General features: G+C 41.3%; 1 long non-coding RNA gene across 1 annotated transcript; it reads left to right on the plus strand.

The window, feature by feature from the left end:
* The first annotated feature begins 4,938 nt into the window (after positions 1-4,938).
* On the plus strand, positions 4,939-5,631 carry LOC117470860. The gene is made up of 3 exons (XR_004554742.1): positions 4,939-4,951; positions 5,236-5,388; positions 5,592-5,631. It is a non-coding gene; the product is annotated as an uncharacterized LOC117470860 (long non-coding RNA).
* The last annotated feature ends 1,402 nt before the right edge of the window (positions 5,632-7,033 follow it).

Consider the following 7,033-nt stretch of genomic DNA (forward strand, 5'->3'; position numbering starts at 1 on the left):
ATTCTCTACAAACACCGGGTGAGATCGCTCCTGTGGGACACGCCGGTCCTCTGCCTACAAACATTTCTCTTTTTGCCGCCGACGGGCGCAGGAGCAATGAACAATAATGGCCTGGATTAGGCAGTAAAGACAAGTTTGGTGTATCGCAGAGCGGACTTTTTAATTTTGTTTGTGTTGTTTGGCTGGAAAATTGTCAATATAATGGATCAATGCATGAAATCTGACTCTGTTTATTTTGTTTAAGGAGTATATTGGGCGTTAACAATTCTGGTTTGCCTTTTATAATATTATTTCATTCAAGAACCCCTTGTGCGTTTAATTAACACAGCTATTTTTGATAGTTGCTACAGCAGTGAGCAGGAGAGGTGGGGAGAGGCGGGGCTATCGTTATTTTTTCAGGAAATATTCGTATAGAGGTGATTACACGGACTCGGTTGACCCCCCAGAGCGTTTCGTTTGCAAATCTATCCACCTTGGGATCGTTTGTGGGGTCAGTTTCTATCGGCCTCGTGTAAATAATAGGGCTATACGCACGCGAAACTATGCAGATACAAGCAGTTTTCTCCTCGTGTAAACGGCGCCTTAATCTCTCTCCGTTTCTTTCACACTCACACACCCTGAAGGGCATGAATCCCTCTGCACTAACACAACTGCACTGAGTTATGTGAGGCAGGTGAGAATTATGACACCGTCAATTATGTGTGTGTGTGTGTGTGTGTGTGTGTGTGTGTGTGTGTGTGTGTGTGTGTGTGTGTGTGTGTGTGTGTGTGTGTGTGTGTGTGTGTGTGTGTGTGTGTGTGTGTGTGTGTGTGTGTGTGTGTGTGTGTGTGTATACACAAGCTGCATAAATCAGGCTTTCTTGGTGTGACGGGGTGGTCGTTTTTAAAGGCAGTGCCAGCCAAATACCAAAATGCCTGACAACGCCACCTGGGGAATTTCACCCCAGGAAATATTTAATTTACACCTCAGAAATAAGAAGGCTCTTCAAGTTTGTGACTGACACAAGACAGAGACGTGGTTCAATTTATAATGAAAAAGTTTAACAGTTTATTTCAAAATGTCAATCACATTTATTCGTTTATTCTTGGTAAAACACTTTATATAGAAAATTACTAAAATCAATGAGGGGAAAAGGGGAGTGGGCACATGCCAGCCAGGGGGAGGCAGTCTAACAGGGCTGTCTCCCACTTACCCACCACAGGTGCTCACTGCAAACCAAAACTCACTGCAAATCAAAACTCACTACAAACTGTGTCCCAGTGCTCCTACCACTACAAGCCGTGAAGGGAATCAGACTGTGTGCCTAGCCTCCACCACTAGCTGGCTCCAACTCCACTACAAGGGGCAAAGAAACAACAAATGAGTATAAAGCAGAAGAAACAATTATCCAGTTGGTCCAAACGAGCAAACAGCAAAATACACTAAAATCCTAAATATAAGACAGCTAAACTAAACTAAAAAAAAACCTAACTATAGCAAAACAGCAGCTGATACCACCTAGTAGGAAAAACACATTGTACATTAGATTACAATACAGAAGTACACATTTAAATCTTTTAACTTAGTTAATTATAAACTTACCACTACTCAGTATGATTAATACTAAAGTACTAAGCAGGGCCAGCTGGGGAACAACACACATCCCTCCAGGTTAACAGGAACTTCAGGCATCACACTTAGCCAAAGAAACACCAGGTGGACCAGGAAAACAAGCATATTAGTAGGCTAATAAAAATGAATGTAATTCAGTGATAATATAAGATGCACATGAGGAATATTGAGTTGCTGATCAAACATGACCCCTGAGTTAATTAGGGGTTGGCTCTGGCGGAGGAGTTGACCTACTTAAGGTCATGGTGAGTTCAGGGCCTAGAGATGAGTGTGGGACAGTTACCTGAACCCAGTGTTCCTGCTACATTGGGAACACTGATTTCGATTTCAAACCGTTCCCTGGAACGCTGTTTAGAGGAAGGCTTATCAACTACGTGGGGTGACATCTTTCGCCAGATTTCAGATGAACGCTGCGTTGTTCTCTTGCATTAATTTACTGCTGGTGGAGCTTTTCAGCTTCATTAAAACAGCTTTGCTGGGGCTCAGTGATTTTCATCAAAACTCACATAGTTTCCGTCACTTTCATCAGCTTCCTTTGCTATGTATTGCCTAAACCTTGTAACATGTGGACATTGTTTAAGTGTGTTAAGCCTTTGTTCCTCCATCGAAGAGCCAGTTCCAATTTCCCATCTACCTTGAGCTGCCCATTGTAACCAGTCTAACGGAACTGGGAGATGGCAAGCACGAAAAACTGGAGTAACGGTTCGCCAGCCTTGCACAATGGCACCTCAACTTTGTTAACTATTCCTCCCAGCTGCCCATGAGCTGCTTCTCAACTTTGAACCTTAAACTCTTCTCCCAGTTGGCAGCTGATGATAAGTGACAGCTGTCAACATTTGCCATGTTGATAAAGTCCCATGGCCACAAAGACAGAGCACTGACAACGTGTTTGAAAAATGTATGTGATGTAATTCCAATGTAAAGGTTATAGATCCAGTAATATTTCACAGTCTGCATCACTTATTTACGGAGCCCCCTAGGGGACATGGAGAATTGGTTTAAAAAAAAAAGAAAAGTTTGGCGAGATCACGCAATACTTTTCATTAAGCTCAATGTACTTCCGGGTCAGTTCGGCGACCACAACAATGGAGCGGTTGATCGATTTTTACTTTGAGCTTGGCCTAACATATAAAGATACCTCAAGAGAATACTCAGAGCGAGGGGACATGCACGTCGCAAAGCATACTCTGAGCTGAGTTTGGTAAAGTTAGAAAGATATTGACAGATTCGAACTTTGCGGATCAATAACTCATGAACATAACGTTGTAAAAATACAAACAACGTGACTTTACAACCGTAGCAAGGTAGACAACGAGCTACAGAGTCGTTTTTATCAGAACAGTTCGATACGCGGCGTCATCCGAGCTAAACATCAGTAATTGGTCACAATCTGCGGCTGGAGGAGAGAGAGGAGTGCTTAGGGACCATCTACAAACTGCAACGCCGAAAATATATACTCATAGAAAAATTCAATAACTTCATTTTTTTAAGATGTAGTGCTACAGATGTAGCACTCCAGATAGAACTTAGTCTGTTTACCATGTTTGCAGCTCTGCAGTTGTGTTTGCTGAAGAGCATTTAATCACTTATTTGTTATGGTTTTCACAGGCTACTATAACGAAAAAACATCAATATTTTAGATCAAATAAAGTATATCTAATCTTATTATCTTAATTGTAATTCAATAATATATAGTCTTTATATATTAAATAATAATAATGTAAATGTTCACACTTCTTTATTTTTTATGCTCATACTTTTACCTTTACAATAGTTTGCTTTATGCAGTATATTTTTTGTAATATTGTTGTGGTGTACACAGTACAGTAGATCAACTCATACATTATCACGTATTATACAGTAATGTGTTGTATTATTAAGTAATATCATTATAGCACATTAACCCCATTATAGCAGATGCCACATTGAATGGATGAACACATTTATGCATCAATAAGTATTTCTAAATACAAGTTGTACAAATTATATGTATTTAATACTAATAACATAATGATTCATTTTACTTTCAGATGATAATACTTTTCACTTGGGCTATTGACAATTTTGAATGCAGGACATTTGCTTCTAACACATCTTTTTACCTAGGTAAATAATCGGAATACTTCTTCCACCTCTGATTTTAACCTGTCACTGTTTTTAAAACTTTAATTAAATGTTTGATATTTCCAGAGACCCTTTCAGACCGGCAATGCTGCCCTGCAAGTCAGAAGTTTCCCATCCCCCGCAACATAGGCTACTACAGTATCTCTTGTTAACAGAGGGGGGATGGTGGGCTTTGTCACACCGTTTCAGGGTTCATGAATAGTGGATAGAAGAATTCAAAAGGATTTAGGAGAAGAGACTGCAGTGCTTTGAGAATCCGACTGCACTTACACTATCGACGTATTTATGATGCGCCAGCGGACGTCATGAATGTGCGCCTGCTGCTGTGGGGAAACGACAGTTTGGCAGAGCAAGAAACACTCCAGCCTTATATTTAAACTTGTTTAAAACATATCTAAATAAATGTGTGTCCCGGGCCATAAATGCAATTATGCTGTCAGTTTTCAGATAAAGCCACCACACCAGCTTTTATGGAGAAAACAAGTTATATCATAATTAACCAGAGGCATGTTTCTCACTGGGTAACAGTATGTTCCCTGACAGTTGTTGACTTCTCAGCTTGTCACTCATGCCCCTTTCACACCAACGCGTTTTCAGCGCCGGCTCGGAGCTAGAGCCTGAAAAGCACCGGTTTTTCCTGTTCACACCGCAGCGGCGCCGCCTCTTAGCTCCGGAATCCGGTTCGTTTCCAGCTCCAAAAAATTGTCGGTCTAAAAGCAAGAGCTCCGGAGCTAAGAGGCGGAGGGGCATGGGCGGGATCAACCTCCTGAACAACAACAAATTGCCTGCGTTTTATCCAGTTTGTACACAATGGAAAACCTCAAACTTAATAAGCAGCAGTGGTCCACTGAAGAGACCAGCTACCTAGTGGCAATCTGGTCTTCCGAAGAGGTACAGAGGATGCTGGAGGGGAGCATGCGGTCCAAAGCTATTCTGCAACAATTGCAGCGAGAGATGGCAACTGCTGGTTATGACCGTTGCATCGAACAGATTGGCAACAAATTGAAAAAAATAAAGAAGGATTATCGGGACCAAAAGAAAGACCTCGGACGGAGTGGCAGCGGTCGTCCGAAAACAAGTCCACATTTTGACTTGCTAGACTCGGTCCTCGGAGACAGACCGACGAGTGGTTTGGGATCCACGGTGAATTCGCTTTCTCTCTCGTCAATTGGGTTGGAGGACGAGCCGCTGAATATGCAGAGCTCATTTAATGCTGGTGTGTTATGCATTACTGATTTGTGTTATTTGTGACTTTTTGTTTTACAACATAAACTAAACCATGTAGCTATCGACAGACCTGGCAATAATAGCTAAAGTTTACCTACTACAGCTACCGGGTGGGCACCCATGCGCTAGCATGCTAATGCTAACAATAATAAACAAAGGTATCCCCATGGCAAAGACAGCTAACGCCTCCAATGTATCTTCTTTCTTCTCACTAACGATGTATGATTTGTTGAAGGGCTACTTTTGTTCATTGTGTTTATATTGTGTTTACAGGCATATCTCGTTTGGAGTGTACTGTGTCGGAACCACCACTACCGTCGGCGTGTAGCTCGCCCGTGCACATGCTTGGGTCTCCTCTTGCCACAAGCAGCTCTTCCCAGGAATCTCTGGTGACCCTAACCCAGCCAGTGGGCCGACACAAACAGGGTAAGGTTTACAGTGGTCATAATGGTAATACTGTTCCCTGTTGCCATTTATCATGGCATTGTCATTGTAGTAGTTGTTCAAGTTATGCAACTGCAGCCAAAATAACAATAAAACATTTCATTACACAGTATATAATTTACACCTCATAGAATGTCATGAACACGGTGTTGACTTTATTATTATTATTATTTTTCCCTTTGTAGTTAAAAGGAAGCGGGATTCGTCATCTGGCCTTGTCTTGTTTATGGAGAAGAGTGACGCCAGGGACGAAGAGCTACTGGAGCACAGCCGGGCGATGCTTCAGGAGGTGCAGGAGCCCAATGCTGAGTTCCTACGGGTTTTCAACATAACAGAGCAGAGCAGAATCGAGCAGAACAGAGCAGAACAGAATCAACAGAATCGAGAAGACTGAGCAGAACAGCCACATGCTTGGCTTGTTAGACAGGATGGTGAAGGTGATGGAGACCAACAGCAAACACTGACCTTATTTTTGTATCTAAATTGTTCATGCCTTTTTGTATGCATTCTTTTTTAAATACACTTAATTATAGTATATACAGTATGTTCTCCACACTTTTTTGTGAATACTTTGTTGTATACATTATTTTTTTAAATACACTTTATTATATTATATACAGTACGAATATTGTCCATACTTGTCTGTACAGACATTCTTTGATTTGTATGTAAAATAAACATAAGTCAAAAGTCATGTCTTATAACATTTTATTTTTCTCTTGGACATTTATGTGAATTTTCAGTGATGTACTTAACTGTATGTGGGCCATAATAATATGTGGGAAATTGTCGTTTTCTTGGACCTTGATGTGAAGTTAAGATTTTTGATAAGCTTTGGGTATTGCAATTTCACACGTTTACAAAAGTAGCTTAATTCAACCGATGAGTGCTGTGAATAAATGTAGCTCTCAGATGAAGAAAGGTTGGAGACCCCTGGTCTAAACCTTTTGGGTATGCACTATTTTTATAAGAATATTGTTCATACCTGTTTATCTACATTCTGTGATTTGTATACAAAATAAAACACAATTCAAGTCTGATCCAGTGATTTTATTGCAAGAGGCATGATACAAAATAGATCAGGTTTAACTGCAGTAATATTAGTGGTCCCCCATGTTGAAATAGTCCATCTATGCGGATCTAACGTCAGCTCCTTCTTGTCTACCGTTCTCTGGAAAGGGGTGTAAAGGGGGTTGGTTGTACACAAGTTCATGGCAATATTCAGTGAAGTTGTCGCTATGTTCCTCACATATGTTGTGTAGTACACAGCAAGTCACTGTCATTATTTTGGTGAGCTCCAGCTCACTGTCGTTCCTTTTTAGGAGGCACCTCCATCTTCCTTTGAGTCTTCCAAAAGCCATCTCAACAACTGACCGTGCACTGCTCAGCCTGTAATTGTAGGTGTGCTGTTCAGGGGTCAGTCTCCCGGTGTCCGAAAATGGTTTCATTAGCCATCTTTGCATTGGATAGGCTGGGTCACCAATCAGGTAATGTCCCACATCACAGCCAGAGATGGCCATTTTGTTTTGGCCTAGCAACACTCCATCACTGATAGCCACCCAAAGATTGGATTGTTTTAGCACTCTAGCATCGTGTACACTACCTGGGTCACCAACACACACATCCC

Source organism: Trematomus bernacchii, unplaced genomic scaffold, assembly GCF_902827165.1.
Source record: "Trematomus bernacchii unplaced genomic scaffold, fTreBer1.1, whole genome shotgun sequence".
Classification (NCBI taxonomy): domain Eukaryota; kingdom Metazoa; phylum Chordata; class Actinopteri; order Perciformes; family Nototheniidae; genus Trematomus; species Trematomus bernacchii.